Consider the following 22,760-nt stretch of genomic DNA (forward strand, 5'->3'; position numbering starts at 1 on the left):
GTTAAATAGTGTGCTAGTGACCTAATACGGATTCGAGCGTCGCTCTCACCCCATATGGAATTTACTGACCCCATATATACCGTATTAGGTCACTAGCACACTATGTAACGAATTTATCTTACCGACTATCTAAGCGTGTGAAATTAAGACCTATCAAAATTAGCAAGTCTTCAATACTGTTAGCATTAAGAAACTACTTCCATTGATCTTACAAAAACAGATACCAACAAACAATAACAACTTGTTGGGTTTAAATGTGTTTTTATGAATTTATTTCAATCTTAATCATCAATTTCTTCGTCTGTTAAAACCTTTACGTTTTTTTCTCAGTACCGTTTTGTTTTTATAAAAGGACGTAACACCACTACTAAACGTGTATGAAATAAGCTCATCCTCTCTACTACCTTATATGGAATATAAAGGGACGTAACACCACTTCTAACCGTGTATGAGATAAGCCCCACCCCCTACTAACCTAATATCAAATATACACGGTCTCCACGAGGGCGCTTTTAACTAATCACGTTCCAAGAAATGTAAAGGAGGTAAGATAAGTCAGTCGAAAACCCGGTTGAAATAGAACAAAAGAATCGAAGCACTTTGTTAGAGAAGGCGATAAATGCTTACTGTATTGTTTACTATAGTGACAAAAAAATTAAAAGTTAATAGAAACAAACAAAATTACAATTTTCTTCTCAATTACCAAGTGTTTTTTTTTTTAAACAGCATTTGCATAAGTTTTTAATTTATCTAGTACATAGTGAAGCAGAGCAATTAGATATCAAGTCGACGACATGGGTATCTTTCAAGTTGGATGTAGAAAATGCATTATCTCCGATTTAATTTTTTTTTACCACGGACGGAAAACATATCAATCTATTAGTTCAGTAATTTTCGTGTCTGCCCTTCCATTATGTGACTCAAGAAAAAATTCCAAAAAATGGGTAACAATTGTATCGAAAAGAGAAAAGTTTCTATATTAGGGCGTTTTTGAGTTGAATATTTTGTCTTGATATCGTACAAAGCAAGAATATTTCATACATCGTCTCGCTTCAGAGTCTATCATTTTTATATATCAAAGCTACAGGTTGACTACTTTATAACATAAAAAAAATCACAGTACTAAAAGATGAAATATATGGGTCAAGTGAAATACCTATCTAAATAATCACAATAACAGAGTAGGTGTGTTCAAATTGCTATGATTTTACTGAAAGTACTTGACGACAGTCTTTCAAGTTGGATGATGAAAATGCATATCTTCGAAAAATTATAATTTTTTGTGTATGATAACTCGGGTTTATAGTCTTCAACCACTAAAAAAATCTAGTCTGCCCATCCACGAAATATTTAATTAGAATTTTTTTAAAGTTTATGAATTTTCGAAAATTCCACCTGGCAACCGATCAGACAATAGTTTAAAGTTAAATCAATGCAGACAAGATCATTAACTGATGCGCATTAACTAATTGATACATTTGTCTTTTAAAATAAAACTGACATATAAGGATCGTAATGGTGCAATGTGGATAAATTTATCGGTTTCCGAGAGCAAAATTGGCAGGCGTCATTCCTACAATGGTTTCCATTTCTGCGATTGTGAAAATGAACTGGCGTAATGGGGAGATCATTTTGACGAAGTAGAATCCTGACTGAAATGGATTTACTATAACCCCAATCAGGTATCTACTTTTTACCGCAAAGCCGCCTTCAAAACATGACCTTAATTGAAGCCCTTCAAAAAATACTTTTGTTTATACATATGATACAATTTTCATTATATCGTTCAGCTGTGTTATTGATGTTATATTTGTTATTCTCGTTGGATTTTGTCTGTTGCTTGGTCCGTTTCTGTGTGTGTTACATTGTAGTGTTGTGTCGTTGTTCTTCTCTTATATTTAATACGTTTCCCTCAGTTTTAGTTTGTTACCCCGATTTAGTTTTTTGTCCATGGATTTATGAGTTTGAACATCGGTATACTACTGTTGCCTTTATTTATTGTGTAGTCTGTTAATCTAAATAGCGTATAGCTACAAGATAGCGTTAACTCTTCACATAACATACAAACATACAACTCTGTCTGTATGGGAGATTGTCACAGCAATCCAGTTTGGTAAAAGAAATGCTCAAATGGCAGCTGTTACTTATTTTTAATCAAAATGTAGAATGAGACGGAAAAAAATGGTTTATAAAATGAATACATGTACTTTATACTACTGGTATTTTCCCAATTCAAATAAAATCAAGAATCGTACATTTCAACATTTTATACGTTTGAAAGATTGTCGCGAAATAAAAAGATAAAGCTTGCCAATTACAACGTTTTAAATTTCAAGATCTTTTATGATAACATTGTCATATTTATTTTCAGACTGTGATTTTAAAAGAGTTACAACGTGTTAGTATTTCTTTCTGGCAGTTAATTTATATTTTGTAATTTGAGCATTAAATACATTTGCGTAGGCTTATTTGAAAGAATAGAAAAGTTCAGAAATTCTGTCTTAAAAAATGGAAAATTAGTAGAACGGAGACGATTTCTGACGTTATGTTTTTCCTTTTTTTATGTACATTAATCCTTAACAAAACAGGATAATGTTGTTTTGATTCTATGAGCGTCAGTGATGAGTCTTATGTACACAAAACGCGCGTCTGGCGTACTAAATTATAATCCTGGTACCTTTGGTAACTATTTACACCACTGGGTCGATGTCACTGCTGGTGGGCGTTTCGTCTCCGAGGGTATCACCAGCCCAGTAGTCAACACTTCGGTGTTGACCAAAGTATCAATAATGTGGTCATTTTTATAAATTTACTGTTTACAAAACTTAGAATTTTTCGAAACACTAAGGATTTTCTTATTCCAGGCATAGACTACCTTAGCAGTATTTGGCACAACTTTTTGGAGTTTTGGATCCTCATTGCTCTTCAACTTTGTACTTGCTTGGCTTTATAAATATTTTGATATGAGCGTCACTGATGAATCTTATGTAGACGTCTGGCGTAATAAATTATAATCCTGGTGTTAGGCTGATTATGAGATGCACGGGTTTCTCTGCTTTCAATCACTCTGTTTGAACACGTCAACCTTGACCTTATTAATTACTGGTAATATTAATTATTTAAAAAATAAAAGGGCCTGGAATGATGTACTTTGTATTTAATGCCATTGTCCCATATAAGTTGATTTTTTTTATTCGCCGTTTTTACTTCATTCCGGCTATCAAATTGGAAACTGCACCTACGCCTTCTTCTGAGTCTTATTGTCATCTTATAAAGTCATGCTTTATATTAAAATACTACAACCGGAAATGATGAGACTTATGATTGAAACTTTAGTGTCAATCCTGTATAATGACGAAGTTCATGTGTGATTATGAACCGTGTATACATGTATATAGCAAATCCCAAATACACATTTTGCGGAGCGTACAGATTAAGAAAAGTAACAGGGATGAGTTCAATATCGTAGCAGCCACGTAGTGCTACGTAGATTTTAACTATTGAACGTGTAGCTATAGACTAACTTGTAACATAAATATTGATAGCCGCTACGTAGCCGCTACGTACATGCTACTATAGTGCTCAAACCTGTTAATCATTGGTAATATTAATTATGTGGATAGCAAAAGGGGATGGAATGGTGTAAATTTAAATCAACACCATTGTCCTATATAAGTTACATATAAAGTTGAATTATTTGATTCGTCGTTTTTACCCCATGCCGGCTAACAAATTGGACCTTGTTGTTTTAGTATTATAGATTGTACAATTTTAGATCGGGTTTTTTTCGTTCTTTTTCTTGTTTTCTAATTCTTTATGATTAGGAGGTACAGAAACAATGTAGGCATATCTTTACGGCAAAGTTCCGAACCAGACCTAGCTCATTTCAAAGGTGTTGACCGAGGCTATTCGCCACTCAAATATGTTTCTTGGATCCGGGCCCGTCTGGACATGTCAGGGTTTCAAAGTTGCCTCTTTACTTTTTTTCATATCAACCACACGTTCGGTACTCCTCGGCATATCTCTACAGCAGAGTTCCGAACCAGGCCTAGCTAATTTCAAAGGTGTTGACCGCGGCTATTCGCAACTTTAATATTTTTGTCTGGGTCCGTCTGGAAACAGCAGGTGTTCACAGTTGCACCTTAAAGTTTATTTCAATACCAACCACACATTTGGTACTCCTACGGCAAAGTTTCGAACCATATCTGACTCATTTCGAAGGTATTGAGAATGAGCGAAATATTCTTTACTTAAATATTTTTCTGGGGTCCGGGCCCGTTCGGAGACCACAGTTTGAGTTATATATCACTTATTTCTACTTGCACATTTGGAATGGAATCAGTTTTAAATTAAGAAATTTTTTATGTTGTTTGCCGTACAAAATAGTCCACGTATGACTTTTATAGTAATAATTATTCACATTTAAAAAAAAGATAAACATAACATGTATATCGAAATGTTTTCATTTCATATGTACAAAAATAAATATTGAAATGATTTCAACTGGTATACTGGATATTTGAGGATGCAGAGTGTAATGGAAATATAAAAAAAGAAGACGTGGTATGATTGCCAATGAGACAACTCTCCACAAGAGATCAAATGACCACAGAAATTAACATAACGTTATGTGTTACATATTTCTGTTTTGTTAAAAAAAAAATTGTACATTAATTAAGCCGTTAGTTTCTCGTTTGAATTGTTTTATATTAATTTTGTCATTTCGGGGCCTTTTATAGCAACTATGCGGTATGGGTTTTGTTCATTGTAGAAGGCCGTACAGTGACATATAGAAGTTTATTTCTGAGTCATTTAGTTTCTTGTCAACAGTTGTCTAATTGGCAATCATACCACATCTTATTTTATACATATAAAAATCATTTGAAAAGAGATTAACTCGTCAGATCGATACAAAGCAAAAAACTATCATACAAAAATACAGAGTGGACGTGGCAGGGTACTTAAACATCTCCACAACAAAACGGTGGATGATTTAAGCTGAAACTTTTCCTCCTGAAAGGGAAAAAAATGTAATTCATTTTTATTTTTGTATCCTAGTGATTCATTTTACTCAGCCTTTGGGTAAATGAAATGAATGAACAACTTGTGAACAATAATTACCATTCTAATTGAACTCAGGTATTATGTAGTATCACTCTGAAATCGCACACTTTCTTTATAACTTCATACACACCTCTTTCTTTAACAACCCCAATAAAATCGATCATTTTTTTTAATCATTCTTCATTTAGAAATGCAAATTTTAGAGTACTGATACTGCATACACAATTACATTTCTATTTAATTATTCGTACTAGTATTAAAAATTACCGATACCAATGTTATTTCAACGGAGTTTATTTTTTACTTTACATAAGGACAGTTTATTTGAAGATGTGTGTGATAAGGATGATTGCCGTTATAATTGATATTGAATTATTATCACCTATCAGTATCGCTAAACTTATATACAAAAAAACTGAGTGTATGATTTGGGGCGAATAACTAGACACTTGATCGATCAGTTTATCCCAAAACTCCTGTCTATAGATGGACTGGTCTTAAACTCCGCCCAGTCAAGTGAAATAAATCTAGTAATAGATACTTGTTTATGTCAATCATTTTAACGTCTTATTTCATGCCACAAAATCGGGTATATACAGACAAATTATGCAAATTAGTAAGTGCCTGCATGATATATAAGCTTGCACACAGCCAATCGACAGTATTGCCAATTAAGCTTACACCGAATAATTTTATCAAGGAAAAGACATTCCAAAGGTAAATTCGTGTACATTTTTTCAATTCATATTAGATGTTTTATTTTTATTCATGTTGGTTATTTCAATTTCAATTTGACTTTATTTTGATACCGCAATTATTAAAAAAACAACACTTTAATTGTTAAGAAATCACTGTGATATATATTACATAGAATAGTGTCTACTAAAATTTGTTCGTTTAGATTAAAGTACGTAGTAGAAAGTATTGTATAAATCATGTTTATCGATCTTTTGTGCATTTTTCCTTTGATCATTTTTTGTGATAATTTGTCATATCATACTACTCGCTTGAGATGGGAAATTATGGCTAGAAACTAAGGAGACACGTGGCGTTGCTAATGAAACTGACATAAAATTGACAACGTCGTCATAGGTAAAATAGCGATAAACAGATTTTCAATGGTCATCTCAACTCGATTGCTTTTTCTCACTTTCGATAATCTATAAATACATATATATATGAAATAGACTGTCGATCTGCTAAATTCTAATGTTAGTTTGCAAAACCGATTTCTGAATTGATTTGAAAATAAAATTTGTCACGCAATTATTTTGAAATATAACAAAAAATGGACAGTTCAGTCAGTTGGTTTAACGAGGTTTATACATTTTATAATCTATTTTTTTTATTTTTTTTAATTTTTTATCTTAAAGCAAATTTAAAAACTGAAGATTCTTTTGAGTGTATGAAATTATTAATTCCTTGTTGAGTTTTGACGTTCATCTTTCAACTGTAACCCACACACAAGGCTCCGTGTTAAAGATCGTACTTTGACCTATAAAGGTTCACTTTTACAAATTGTAACTTGAGTGGAGTGTTGTCTGATTGACACTCACACCACATCTTCTTAAATCTGTTTGATTTTAAAATGTTGCAAAAAATTCATCAGATTATATTTTTTTTTAGCGAAATGAAGTATACAGTTTTAGCATTGTTCTGTATTGTGATTGTGAATGGGTACAGTTTCAAGCGTACTGAGAAATCCAAATATCTTGGAGACAGGGAAAAGTTCGTTTTAAAACACGCTGGTATCGAAATGGCAAAAGAGGAATTCGGCGAAGAAGGTGGAGAAGAAGCTGAAAAAATACTTGATAAATGTCTGGAAAAAGCAGATGAACAGATCGGCGAGTGCATGCTAAATGAGGGTAAACGCCTTTGTGAAGAAGGAGAAAATGATCAATGCGAAAGAATCGAAGAACACATATTGTTCACGATCGCTGTAGGTAAAAATCTACTGGAAAGTGGGTGCCTTGCTATGGAGGTTGAAGATGCTGATATCGGACCGTGTCTCGAAGGTAAATGTATGGCGATATGCGGTAATGTTTGTGATGATATGGAGGGAACCGCAGATGAATGCGATTGCAAAGAATGTTGCAAGGTAGAAGAAAAAGATCTAGAAAGTGCAGTAGAAGAACTCGAGAGTAAAGAAGAAGAGAGGTCAACACGTTTAAATAAGCTCAGAAAACTTAACATTTTCCGTTCTGTGTTGAACAAAAGATACTTCGGAAATCTGATCAAGAGAAAGTAGAAGCCACCATTAATCAAAAAGCCCACATAGACAATAACTCAGAAAGGACAACAACCTTGCAATGAATAGTTTGTAATGTTTCGAAAAGCTTTTTAATTCATAAATATTTGCATTCATTATGTCTTTTTTTATTCCAGTTTGTAGTATTTTAGTATTTTTATGTTCGTGCTTGCTTGTTATTCTGTTGTTTTCCTCTATAATCAATGTTTCCCTCGGTTTTAGTTTGTTACACAGATTTGTTTTAGCGTAATCGAATTATTACTATCGAACAGCGGTATACTACTGTTGCCTTCATTTAGATCATACTTTATTATTGTCAATTGCATTTAAGTATTCAATCGATGTCACATATTAACGTCACCATTAACAACAATGGTGCGATACTGTCGCTGTCTATGTAAAAATCACAATTGTCGCCCTTGAATTCATGTCCTTTACGACATATGGAAGGTGGATTTCCAACTGCATTAGTGAACATATGATGTCACATATTGCCGTCATAATTAACAACCAGTTATTTTCAAATAGTTTTCCAAGCTGGCTATTATTGACATATCCGTTGGGTAAAGGGTTGGGGTGTTCCAGTGGTTGGAAACTTTCCCCTTTCGTTTTTTTAAAACTATGTGAACATTTCATAGTGTTTCAGGGGTTGGAACCCCGCGGCGCCACATTTCAAAATGACTGGATCCGCGCCTGGACAGGTTTTAGCCTGGATGTTATTCATTAAAGAATATATTCATCACTTTTGATGAGTTTTAAAACCCTTATTATGAAATACATAGTAAATTCTAAAAAAAATAACATTATAATTTGCTGTGTGTTTGTTTATTCCACATTGGGTAGAGGTATACATGGGAGGGTTGACATTTCACAAAAAATGTTTGAACCCACGACATGTTTGCGCCTGTCCCTAGTTAAAACCTCTACCCTTTGGAAACGTGTTGTGTTCTTCAAGTTTTGGTATATTTGAATGTTTCTGAGTTTAATATAGCGTCCATTTTTCTGAACTAGTATACATAATTGTTAAGGTCCTACTGCTCCTGCTTCCGAGTACGGGATTGGTTCACTACGCTGAATGCCCATTATTGCACTTGAGTTGTTTTCTGCTCTTTGGTTGGTTAGTTGTTTCTTTGCCACATTTCATGTTTTCATTCTCTATTTCATTTGACTAATTCATCTTAAATGTTTAAAAATATGCGATATCTTGCAAAAGCATAGATTTTATCGCGATATTTGTAGAATGATTTTCTCGGTATTTACATATACCTTCCGTAAAGAACTTCAGAAAACGTCTTCAAACTATAGCTTACAATGTTATATATGTCATAATGACGCTTTAAAGTTATACGTTTACATTTTAGTTATCAACAAAAGCAATTAGTACTCGAGTTAGTTAGTATTCTGTAGTTTATTTTGAAAACAAGAATGTGTCCATACTGCATAGTGCAAGGATGCCCCACCCGCTCTATCATTTTCTATTTTCAGTGGACCGTGAAAATGTGGCAAAATCTGTAATATGCCATAAAAATTGGAAAGATCATATCATAAGCAACATGTGTACTAAGTTTCAAGTTGATTGGATTTAACTTCATCAAAAACTACCTCGACCAAAAACTTTAACTTGAAGCAGGACAGACGAACTGACGGACGAACGGACGCAAAGACCAGAAAACAAAATCACATAAATGGGGCATACATATATTCTGTCATTGTCTTACGAGGTACACGAATGTCCCTTGTATGGTCAGAGAGTTAATCATCCTTCGACCTCGCTATGTGTTCTATTGTTGGTCTGTTTGTCTTCTTTCATTTTTAGCTAGGCGTTGTCAGTTTATTTTCGATTTATGAGTTTGACCGCTGGTATCTTTCGTCCCTCTTCTATGGAAATAGGACTGCAAAAGGGACAATTATATTCATCGTGAGACAATAACTAGGAAACCTTTATCAACAAACTGAAAATGAATTACAAACTTGTATTTTTTTTATTCATGTTATAAATACTCTTTTTTTCTTATTTTAAAATTCAAATAGATAACGGAATGGCATCAAAATGACGGATATGACGTCAGAAAATGCAGTTTTACGACGTTTTCAGAAGTTTCAACCCAAACAACATATACTTCGAACGACACAAACAAATTTAAAGAAGAAGTTATTGGTTGCATGCGTCTAAGCGCTTACCTTCATCAGGAATGCTCACAGCCGAAGCAATAATACCGAAACAGGTGAAAAGTGTTATACCTAAAGAGAAAGTAAAACAAATAGCTAAATCTATTTTACATGTTTAATGTCAACTTTGTCTGAGGGAGTTGAAACCTTAATTTCTTAATAATTTCATTTTTTTTTATAAATTGACATCTTTAAATACATTGAAATATGTTTGCTGTAAATCATACCAAACTTAAGTACTGACTACTTATCTAATGATACACGCGGAGCGTGATAGTCCACAGGCAAGCAGAGGTATCAACCCTGTGCTGAAGCGCTTTTGTCGATTTACAATCATAATAAAGAAAACCGTCGCGGTCAAATTGGTAAAATATTGACGAATTTAACTTAATAACTAGCATGATAATGAGATAAAAAAAAACTGACAATTAAGTTTCAGGGCAAAACAAAACACAAAAAAGTATCAAATGACAAACAACAATATAAAAAACACAACATATAACATTAATGACAGAGCATCACGAACCCTACGAAAAACCAATGGGTGATCATACATGTTTGAATGATGTAAGCAGATCTGCTGAACATGTGGCGTCGTGTGACTCATGTAAGTACATACCTTAAGGTTCAGCATGTGACACTCGGTGTGTTACTCATGTGAGTACATACCTAAATCTTCAGCATGCATTCGCCGTTTTACTAATGTAAGTATATACCTGAAGGTCTTCCAATCATCAACCTATTTTTCAAAAGAATTTAGCCCTAAAATTTAGGAGGAGACGATTCTTGGAAAATATCCCCAAAATACTGTAAAAATCAAAGCTGAATCATTACAAACGAATGGACAATAATTACTGTCATATTCCTGATTTAACACAGGAAATATCATTCGTTTGAAAAATATCATTAATTTGACTAGTTTTAAAGATATGCATATCATGTGTATTGTGTTGAACTTATGGATGCATTGGTGGTGTATGGTAGAAATAAATATATATATAAACAATGTAGTTTTCATTTTGGAGTACGAACAATGAAATTATCTAAAATCCTTTAGTTTATGAAACGACAATTTTTGTCGTTACAATTACGTTTTCTATAGTAGAACTTACAAATAGATATAAGAAGATGTGATATGAGTGCCAATGAGAAAACTATCCATACAAGTCACAATTGATAAAAGTAAACATTATAGGTCAAAGCACGGCCTCCAACACGGAGCTTACACCAAACAGCAAGCTATAAAGGGACCAAAAATTTACTAGTGTAAAACCATTCAAACAGAAAAACCAACGGTATAATCTATATAAAAAACGCGAAACGAGAAACTCTTAGGAACCACATCAATAAACGACAACTATTGAACATCCGATTCCTGACTTAGAATAGGATATATAGGATATATGATATATATATAAGTACGTCTGAGCCAGTGACAACTCTACAACAGATTTATCCATCGGATCACCAGCAGTGATGGTGATACATGGCTGTGTACATTATGTATATACAACTCGTCTAAACACCAACCCAACAATGTTAGATCTGTAAATTTGCTTTCGCAAATTTTTTGTTCTTCCCTCGCCGGGATTCGAACCCATGCTACTGTGTCGTATCGTGACACCAAATCGCCTGCACTGCAGCCGTCCCGCTAGACCACACGACCACCTGGGCTCTCATAAAAAGAGATTTCGCTGGCCGTGTGTTACCTTTCCTCGTCAGTTTTAATTTAGCGGCGTACTACAGTACATGATATATACTTATACCACATGTTAGAACAATGCCATCCTACATTCAAGATACAACAGATTATTTGAAGAAAATGGATTTATTAAATCCCTTACCAAACAACACAATTTTGGTATCGATGGATGTGTCTTCTTTATACACAAATATTCCCAAAAATGAAGGAATAGTCGCTTGTGAACAAGTATGGAACAATCGTAAGGATAAACATCCCCAAACAGACTGTCTGGTTCAGTTGCTGAGACTAGTGCTGGAAAACAACAATTTTGTATTCAACGACCAGCACTACTTGCAGGTTGACGGTACCAGTATGGGAACCAAAATGGCACCTTCTTTTGCCAACATTTTCATGGGGAGTCTCGAAGAACGCATCCTTTCGAATATACCATACAAACCCTTGTCTTGACTCCGTTATATTGATGACATCGACATCAAATGGAACGAAACTGCAGAACGTCTGCAAGAATTTCTCGATTTCTGTAACAACTTTCATCAACCGATAAAGTTCACATCTGAAGTTTCAAATGAGAAAACTGCGTTTCTCGACACCACCATAACTTTAGAAAACGGAGTCATGACAACCGACCTTCACACCAAAAAAACTGATAAACACCAATTTCTCTCTCCGAAGAGTTGCCACCCGAAACACTGCTCCGGAGCATTCCGTACAGCCAAGCCATCAGGTTAAAACGGATTTGTTCATCGGAATCAAAATTTAACCATCGTTTGGGGCAACTGAGACAGCAACTTAAATCAAGAGGTTATAAGAACAAAAATATTTCAGAAGCTTTCGGTAAAGCAAAAGAAAAAGACCGAACAAACCTACTTGAATACAAAGAAAAGACGGCCCAGACAAATAAAATACCGTTTGTTGTTAGCTTTCATCCTGACCTGACAAATCTTTTATCAATTGTCCACAAACACTGGCGTCTTATTGAAAATGATCCTTCCTTAAAAGAGATTTTTCCATCACCTCCCGTTATGGCTTACCGCAGACCCAAAAACCTCAAAGATATTCTAGTAACATCCAAAGTATCTAAACAGGAGATATCAACAATCGGAGGTTATACACCATGCGGAAGGGGCAATTGTAAGTGCTGCAGAGTCGCCACTATCGAAACCCAATTCGTCAGCACAGTCACAAAGAAAAAATACAACATATTTATAACATCAAATTGCAAAACGCAAAATTGCATTTATGTTCTAACGTGTGGAACTTGCAAAATACAATATGTTGGTGAAACAGAAACACCATTTAACATCCGACTAAATAACCATCGGTCATTTTATACAAAAGAAAGGAACTGCCCAATTACAAGACACCTTTTAAGAGCAGGACATGATTTTGAAAACGTCACATTTCAAATCATTGAGAAAAATCAAAATTGGGATACACAAGGAAGACAAAAAAGAGAGAGATTTTGGATGCACCAGTTACGAACTCTTGAACCTGATGGACTCAATGAGAGAGACGAAAAAAGATTTAAAAACAAATCAAAACCATAATTATCTTGAAATCATACAAATTAATTATATATATATATATGTATATAAGATATACTAGTATAGAAGAATAAAGAAAACCCTATACATCTTTTGAACTCCTAAGTCAACACTTAAAAGACCTGCCTTGCAATTGAATTACGGTAGAGAATACAATTGAGAATAGCAATGGGGAATGTGCCAAAGAGACAATAACCCGACCAAAGAGCAGACAACATCCGAATGCAATTAATGGGTTCTCAATGCAGCGAGAAACTCTCACACCCGGAGGTGTGCTTCGGCTGGCCTGTTAACAAAAATGTATACTAGTTCAGTGATAATGGATGTCATATTAAACTCCGAAATATACACAAGAAAGTAAAATTAAAAATCATACAACATGTACAAGACTAACAAAGGCCAGAGATTTGCGACAGGCGCAAACATGCGTCGGGGTTAAACAGGTTTTTTTTTAGATATCAACCCTACCCCTTAATTCTAGCCAATGTAGAAAAACAAAAACACAACAATACGCACAGTAAAACTCAGTTTACCGAGTTCGATGTCAGAAAAGGTAACAAATGAAACTAAACAAAATGACAATGATACATAAATTAAAAACGACTACTAGCTGTTACTGACATGCCAGCTCCTGACCTTAATTAAACTGACTGAAAGATTATGTCTTCATCATATGAATATCAAGTACAATCCCTCCAGTTAGGAGTTTAGTATTATACCATCATACAATATATGAGAGGAACATAACCCTTATCATACCAACAACTGGTTTTAGAATAAACGTGTTTATTTCCGATGCAAAGACCATAAGTGAATCAATATCAAAGCCAAAATATGCAATAATTTATGACATGGCAACAGTATCGTAACTATATCCCTTCTTAATGAGTCTGGTTAAAGGTTTTGTTAGCTTTTGAGGTGAATGCCGACATTTTTGTGCTTTGTAAAAAATGGGATGTGAAATACCTGAACGTATAAGATGTCTCTATGTTAAATTATATAGATGAATGATGTACTTGCACCGATGATACGATTTAGTAAATGTTTTGACTAGTTTGTGATATTGAAAACCCTGGTGTAATAATTTTTCAGTAAAACACAAATTTCTTTCGTTAAAATCTATCATGTTGTTACTTACACCAGCGAATCTTACAATTTGAGATATATAAACACCATACGATTGTGACAATGGAACGTCACCATCTAAAAATGGATAATTATTAATTAACGATAGGAAAGGAAAAATCATCTCTTTTATCCTTAATTTTTGTATTGAGATTCCTGTTAATAATATTTATATCGAGATCGAGGAAAGGGCAGTGTTCATTGTGCGTATTAGCTTTATTGGAAGTTATTTAACTGGATAAGTATCTTTAGTATTATACATAATGAAGTCGTCATTATTGATAGCCAATACATTATCCAAATATCTAAAAGTATTCTAAAATTATAAATTAATCAAAATTCATAAAAATTAAAATACGATTTGAATGTTTGCGTTTTAAGTGTCATTACAAATTACGCTAAACAGAGGCACATGTAGATATATAAGAACATGAGCATTTGTCTAAGGCCTACACATTAAGCTCATCTTAGTCACTCCTCCACCTCTGTACCGTCACAGCATATATTTTCATCGGCAGGACGATTAATTCCCTAACAAATTTGAGAAATCGTTACGTCCCAGAAAAAGTTGTCTAGATAATATTTTTAAATAAGAAAAAAAATAGTTGCACCCTGTGCTGACCCTCAATAAATGATCGAAGGCATCAGTAAGTTCTAACTACCACCCCTTTGTTGATCACTTAATGTGTTTTTAACGGTTCCCAAGGACTGTTGTTTGAGCAATAATTTTTCTAAATATATTATGTAATTACTTGTCTCCCAATTTACATAATTATTACATGTAGTAAATGAGATATTAATTACGTTATAAAAATATTCAGCCTTTGGGTAAATGAAATGAATGAACAACTTGTGAACAATAATTACAATTCTAATTGAACTCAGGTATTATGTGATATCACACTGAAATCGCATACTATCTTTATAATTTCACAACACACCTCTTTCTTTACCCCAATAAAATCGATCATTTTTTTCAATCATTCTTTATTTAGAAATGCAAATTTTAGAGTACTGATACTGCATATACAATTACATTTCTATTTAATCATTTGTACTAGTATTAAAAATTACCGATACCAATGTTATTTCAACTGATCGGGCGGAGCTTATTTTTTACTTTACATAAAGACAGTTTATTTGAAGATGTGTGTGATAAGGATGATTGCCGTTATAATTAATATTGAATTCTTATCACCTATCAGTGTCGCTAAACTTATATACAAAAGAACTGGGTGTATGATTTGGGGCGAATAACCGGACACTTCATCGATCAGTTTATCCCAAAAATCCTGTCTATAGATGGACTGGTCTTAAACTCCGCCCAGTCAAGTGAAATAAATCTAGTAATAGATACTTGTTTATGTCAACCATTTTAACGTCCTATTTCATGCCACAAAATCGGGTATATACAGACAAATTATGCAAATTAGTAAGTGCCTGCATGATATATAAGCTTGCACACAGCCAATCGACAGTAGTACCAAATAAGCTTACATCGAATAATTTTAGCAAGGAAAAGACATTCCAAAGGTAAATTCGTGTACATTTTTTTAATTCATATTAGATGTTTTATTTTTATTCATGTTGGTTATTTCAATTTCAATCGGACTTTATTTTGATACCGCAATTATTAAAAAAACAACACTTTAATTGTTAAGAAATCACTGTGATATATATTACATAGAATAGTGTCTACTAAAATTTGTTCGGTTAGATTAAAGTACGTAGTAGAAAGTATTGTATAAATCATGTTTATCGATCTTTTGTGCATTTTTCCTTTGATCATTTTTTGTGATAATTTGTCATATCATACTACTCGCTTGAGATGGGAAATTATGGCTAGAATCTAAGGAGACACGTGGCGTTGCTAATGAAATTGACATAAAATTGACAACGTCGTCATAGGTAAAATAGCGATAAACAGATTTTCAATGGTCATCTCAACTCGATTGCTTTTTCTCACTTTCGATAATCTATAAATACATATATATGAAATAGACTGTCGATCTGCTAAATTCTAATGTTAGTTTGCAAAACCGATTTCTGAATTGATTTGAAAATAAAATTTGTCACGCAATTATTTTGAAATATAACAAAAAATGGACAGTTGGTTAAACGAGGTTTATACATTTTATAATCTATTTTTTTTATTTTTTTTTATTTTTTATCTTAAAGCAAATTTAAAAACTGAAGATTCTTTTGAGTGTATGAAATTATTAATTCCTTGTTGAGTTTTGACGTTCATCTTTCAACTGTAACCCACACACAAGGCTCCGTGTTAAAGATCGTACTGTGACCTATAAAGGTTCACTTTTACAAATTGTAACTTGGGTGGAGAGTTGTCTGATTGACACTCATACCACATCTTCTTAAATCTGTTTGATTTTAAAATGTTGCAAAAAATTCATCAGATTATTTATTTTTTTAGCGAAATGAAGTATACAGTTTTAGCATTGGTCTGTATTGTGGTTGTGAATGGGTACAGTTTCAAGCGTACTGAGAAATCCAAATATCTTGGAGAAAGGGAAAAGTTCATTTTAAAACAAGCTGGTATCGAAATGGCAAAAGAGGAATTCGGCGAAGAAGGTGGAGAAGAAGCTGAAAAAATACTTGATAAATGTCTGGAAAATGAAGATGAAAAGATCGGCGAGTGCATGCTAAATGAGGGTCAACGCCTTTGTGAAGAAGGAGAAAATGATCAATGCGAAAGAATCGAAGAACACATATTGTTCACGATCGCTGTAGGTAAAAATCTACTGGAAAGTGGGTGCCTTGCTGAGGAGGTTGAAGATGCTGCTATCGGGCCGTGTCTCGAAGGTAAATGTATGAAGATATGCGGTAAAGTGTGTGATGATATGGGCGGAACCGCAAAAGAATGCGATTGCAAAGATTGTTGCAAGGTTGAAGAAAAAGATCTAGAAAGTGCAGTAGAAAAACTCGAGAGTAAAGAAGAAGAGAGGTCAACACGTTTAAATAAGCTCAGAAAACTTAACATTTTCCGTTCTGTGTTGAACAAAAGATACTTCGGAAATCTGATCAAGAGAAAGTAGAAGCCACCATTAATCAAAAAGCCCACATAAAAAATAACTCAGAAAGGACAACAACCTTGCAATGAATAGTTTGTAATGTTTCGAAAAGCTTTTTAATTCATAAATATTTGCATTCATTATGTCTTTTTTTTATTCCAGTTTGTAGTATTTTAGTATTTTTATGTTCGTGCTTGCTTGTTATTCTGTTGTTTCCTCTATAATCAATGTTTCCCTCGGTTTTAGTTTGTTACACAGATTTGTTTTAGCGTAATCGACTTATTACTATCGAACAGCGGTATACTACTGTTGCCTTCATTTAGATCATACTTTATAATTGTCAATTGCATTTAAGTATTCATACGATGTCACATATTAACGTCACAATTAACAAAAATGGTGCGATACTGTCGCTGTCTATGTAAAAATCGCAATTGTCTACCTTGAATTCATGTCCTTTACGTCATATGGAAGATGGATTTCCCACTGCATTAGTGTACATACGATGTCACATATTGCCGTCATAATTAACAACCAGTTAATTTCAAATAGTTTTCCAAGCTGGCTATTATTGACATATCCGTTGGGTAAAGGGTTGGGGTGTTCCAGGGGTTGGAAACTTTCCTCTTTCGTTTTTTTTTTAAACTATGTGAACATTTCATAGTGTTTCAGGGGTTGGAACCCCGCGGCGCCACATTTCAAAATGACTGGATCCGCGCCTGGACAGGTTTTAGCCTGGATGTTATCCATTGAAGAATATATTCATCACTTTTGATGAGTTTTAAAACCCTTATTATGAAATACATAGTAAATTCTAAAAAAAAATAACATTATATTTTGCTGTGTGTTTGTTTATTCCATATTTGGTAGAGGTATACGTGGGAGGGTTGACATTTCACAAAGAAATTTTTGAACCCACGACATGTTTGCGCCTGTCCCTAATTAAAACCTCTACCCTTTGTAAATGTGTTGTGTTCTTTAAGTTTTGATATATTTGAATGTTTCTGAGTTTAATATAGCGTCCATTTTTCTGAACTAGTATACCTAATTGTTAAGGTCCTACTGCGCCTGCTTCCGAGTACGGGATTGTTTCACTACGCTGAATGCCCATTGTTGCACTTGAGTTGTTTTCTGCTCTTTGGTTGGTTAGTTGTTTCTTTGCCACATTTCATGTTATCATTCTCTATTTCATTTGACTAATTCATCTTAAATGTTTAAAAATATGCGGTATCTTGCAAAAGCATAGATTTTATCGCGATATTTGTAGAATGATTTTCTCGGTATTTACATATACCTTCCGTAAAGAACTTCAGAAAACGTCTTCAAACTATAGCTTACAATGTTATATATGTCATAATGACGCTTTAAAGTTATACGTTTACATTTTAGTTATCAACAAAAGCAATTAGTACTCGAGTTAGTTAGTATTCTGTAGTTTATTTTGAAAACAAGAATGTGTCCATACTGCATAGTGCAAGGATGCCCCACCCGCTCTATCATTTTCTATTTTCAGTGGACCGTGAAAATGTGGCAAAATCGGTAATATGCCATAAAAATTGGAAAGATCATATCATAAGCAACATGTGTATTAAGTTTCAAGTTGATTGGATTTAACTTCATCAAAAACTACCTCGACCAAAAACTTTAACTTGAAGCAGGACAGACGAACTGACGGACGAACGGACGCAAAGACCAGAAAACAAAATCACATAAATGGGGCATACATATATTCTGTCATTGTCTTACGAGGTACACGAATGTCCCTTGTATGGTCAGAGAGTTAATCATCCTTCGACCTCGCTATGTGTTCTATTGTTGGTCTGTTTGTCTTCTTTCATTTTTAGCTAGGCGTTGTCAGTTTATTTTCGATTTATGAGTTTGACCGCTGGTATCTTTCGTCCCTCTTCTATGGAAATAGGACTGCAAAAGGGACAATTATATTCATCGTGAGACAATAACTAGGAAACCTTTATCAACAAACTGAAAATGAATTACAAACTTGTATTTTTTTTATTCATGTTATAAATACTATTTTTTTCTTATTTTAAAATTCAAATAGATAACGGAATGGCATCAAAATGACGGATATGACGTCAGAAAATGCAGTTTTACGACGTTTTCAGAAGTTTCAACCCAAACAACATATACTTCGAACGACACAAACAAATTTAAAGAAGAAGTTATTGGTTGCATGCGTCTAAGCGCTTACCTTCACCAGGAATGCTCACAGCCGAAGCAATAATACCGAAACAGGTGAAAAGTGTTATACCTAAAGAGAAAGTAAAACAAATAGCTAAATCTATTTTACATGTTTAATGTCAACTTTGTCTGAGGGAGTTGAAACCTTAATTTCTTAATAATTTCATTTTTTTTTTATAAATTGACATCTTTAAATACATTGAAATATGTTTGCTGTAAATCATACCAAACTTAAGTACTGACTACTTATCTAATGATACACGCGGAGCGTGATAGTCCACAGGCAAGCAGAGGTATCAACCCTGTGCTGAAGCGCTTTTGTCGATTTACAATCATAATAAAGAAAACCGTCGCGGTCAAATTGGTAAAATATTGACGAATTTAACTTAATAACTAGCATGATAATGAGATAAAAAAAAACTGACAATTAAGTTTCAGGGCAAAACAAAACACAAAAAAGTATCAAATGACAAACAACAATATAAAAAACACAACATATAACATTAATGACAGAGCATCACGAACCCTACGAAAAACCAATGGGTGATCATACATGTTTGAATGATGTAAGCAGATCTGCTGAACATGTGGCGTCGTGTGACTCATGTAAGTACATACCTTAAGGTTCAGCATGTGACACTCGGTGTGTTACTCATGTGAGTACATACCTAAATCTTCAGCATGCATTCGCCGTTTTACTAATGTAAGTATATACCTGAAGGTTATCCAATCATCAACCTATTTTTCAAAAGAATTTAGCCCTAAAATTTAGGAGGAGACGATTCTTGGAAAATATCCCCAAAATACTGTAAAAATCAAAGCTGAATCATTACAAACGAATGGACAATAATTACTGTCATATTCCTGATTTAACACAGGAAAATATCATTCGTTTGAAAAATATCATTAATTTGACTAGTTTTAAAGATATGCATATCATGTGTATTGTGTTGAACTTATGGATGCATTGGTGGTGTATGGTAGAAATAAATATATATATAAACAATGTAGTTTTCATTTTGGAGTACGAACAATGAAATTATCTAAAATCCTTTAGTTTATGAAACGACAATTTTTGTCGTTACAATTACGTTTTCTATAGTAGAACTTACAAATAGATATAAGAAGATGTGATATGAGTGCCAATGAGAAAACTATCCATACAAGTCACAATTGATAAAAGTAAACATTATAGGTCAAAGCACGGCCTCCAACACGGAGCTTACACCAAACAGCAAGCTATAAAGGGACCAAAAATTTACTAGTGTAAAACCATTCAAACAGAAAAACCACCGGTATAATCTATATAAAAAACGCGAAACGAGAAACTCTTAGGAACCACATCAATAAACGACAACTATTGAACATCCGATTCCTGACTTAGAATAGGATATATAGGATATATGATATATATATAAGTACGTCTGAGCCAGTGACAACTCTACAACAGATTTATCCATCGGATCACCAGCAGTGATGGTGATACATGGCTGTGTACATTATGTATATACAACTCGTCTAAACACCAACCCAACAATGTTAGATCTGTAAATTTGCTTTCGCAAATTTTTTGTTCTTCCCTCGCCGGGATTCGAACCCATGCTACTGTGTCGTATCGTGACACCAAATCGCCTGCACTGCAGCCGTCCCGCTAGACCACACGACCACCTGGGCTCTCATAAAAAGAGATTTCGCTGGCCGTGTGTTACCTTTCCTCGTCAGTTTTAATTTAGCGGCGTACTACAGTACATGATATATACTTATACCACATGTTAGAACAATGCCATCCTACATTCAAGATACAACAGATTATTTGAAGAAAATGGATTCATTAAATCCCTTACCAAACAACACAATTTTGGTATCGATGGATGTGTCTTCTTTATACACAAATATTCCCAAAAATGAAGGAATAGTCGCTTGTGAACAAGTATGGAACAATCGTAAGGATAAACATCCCCAAACAGACTGTCTGGTTCAGTTGCTGAGACTAGTGCTGGAAAACAACAATTTTGTATTCAACGACCAGCACTACTTGCAGGTTGACGGTACCAGTATGGGAACCAAAATGGCACCTTCTTTTGCCAACATTTTCATGGGGAGTCTCGAAGAACGCATCCTTTCGAATATACCATACAAACCCTTGTCTTGACTCCGTTATATTGATGACATCGACATCAAATGGAACGAAACTGCAGAACGTCTGCAAGAATTTCTCGATTTCTGTAACAACTTTCATCAACCGATAAAGTTCACATCTGAAGTTTCAAATGAGAAAATTGCGTTTCTCGACACCACCATAACTTTAGATAACGGAGTCATGACAACCGACCTTCACACCAAAAAAACTGATAAACACCAATTTCTCTCTCCGAAGAGTTGCCACCCGAAACACTGCTCCGGAGCATTCCGTACAGCCAAGCCATCAGGTTAAAACGGATTTGTTCATCGGAATCAAAATTTAACCATCGTTTGGGGCAACTGAGACAGCAACTTAAATCAAGAGGTTATAAGAACAAAAATATTTCAGAAGCTTTCGGTAAAGCAAAAGAAAAAGACCGAACAAACCTACTTGAATACAAAGAAAAGACGGCCCAGACAAATAAAATACCGTTTGTTGTTAGCTTTCATCCTGACCTGACAAATCTTTCATCAATTGTCCACAAACACTGGCGTCTTATTGAAAATGATCCTTCCTTAAACGAGATTTTTCCATCACCTCCCGTTATGGCTTACCGCAGACCCAAAAACCTCAAAGATATTCTAGTAACATCCAAAGTATCTAAACAGGAGATATCAACAATCGGAGGTTATACACCATGCGGAAGGGGCAATTGTAAGTGCTGCAGAGTCGCCACTATCGAAACCCAATTCGTCAGCACAGTCACAAAGAAAAAATACAACATATTTATAACATCAAATTGCAAAACGCAAAATTGCATTTATGTTCTAACGTGTGGAACTTGCAAAATACAATATGTTGGTGAAACAGAAACACCATTTAACATCCGACTAAATAACCATCGGTCATTTTATACAAAAGAAAGGAACTGCCCAATTACAAGACACCTTTTAAGAGCAGGACATGATTTTGAAAACGTCACATTTCAAATCATTGAGAAAAATCAAAATTGGGATACACAAGGAAGACAAAAAAGAGAGAGATTTTGGATGCACCAGTTACGAACTCTTGAACCTGATGGACTCAATGAGAGAGACGAAAAAAGATTTAAAAACAAATCAAAGCCATAATTATCTTGAAATCATACAAATTAATTATATATATATATATGTATATAAGATATACTAGTATAGAAGAATAAAGAAAACCCTATACATCTTTTGAACTCCTAAGTCAACACTTAAAAGACCTGCCTTGCAATTGAATTACGGTAGAGAATACAATTGAGAATAGCAATGGGGAATGTGCCAAAGAGACAATAACCCGACCAAAGAGCAGACAACATCCGAATGCAATTAATGGGTTCTCAATGCAGCGAGAAACTCTCACACCCGGAGGTGTGCTTCGGCTGGCCTGTTAACAAAAATGTATACTAGTTCAGTGATAATGGATGTCATATTAAACTCCGAAATATACACAAGAAAGTAAAATTAAAAATCATACAACATGTACAAGACTAACAAAGGCCAGAGATTTGCGACAGGCGCAAACATGC

The 22,760-nt window shown here is 34.2% G+C and overlaps 2 long non-coding RNA genes across 2 annotated transcripts; both read left to right on the forward strand.

Moving 5' to 3' along the window:
* Positions 1–5,641: 5,641 nt before the first annotated feature.
* LOC143054520 (uncharacterized) lies at positions 5,642–7,429 on the forward strand. Its single transcript, XR_012971710.1, has 2 exons — positions 5,642–5,781; positions 6,691–7,429. It is a non-coding gene; the product is annotated as an uncharacterized LOC143054520 (long non-coding RNA).
* Positions 7,430–15,252: 7,823 nt separating this feature from the next.
* LOC143054525 (uncharacterized) lies at positions 15,253–17,025 on the forward strand. Its single transcript, XR_012971714.1, has 2 exons — positions 15,253–15,388; positions 16,287–17,025. It is a non-coding gene; the product is annotated as an uncharacterized LOC143054525 (long non-coding RNA).
* Positions 17,026–22,760: the final 5,735 nt, after the last annotated feature.

Source organism: Mytilus galloprovincialis, chromosome 12, assembly GCF_965363235.1.
Source record: "Mytilus galloprovincialis chromosome 12, xbMytGall1.hap1.1, whole genome shotgun sequence".
Lineage (NCBI taxonomy): Eukaryota > Metazoa > Mollusca > Bivalvia > Mytilida > Mytilidae > Mytilus > Mytilus galloprovincialis.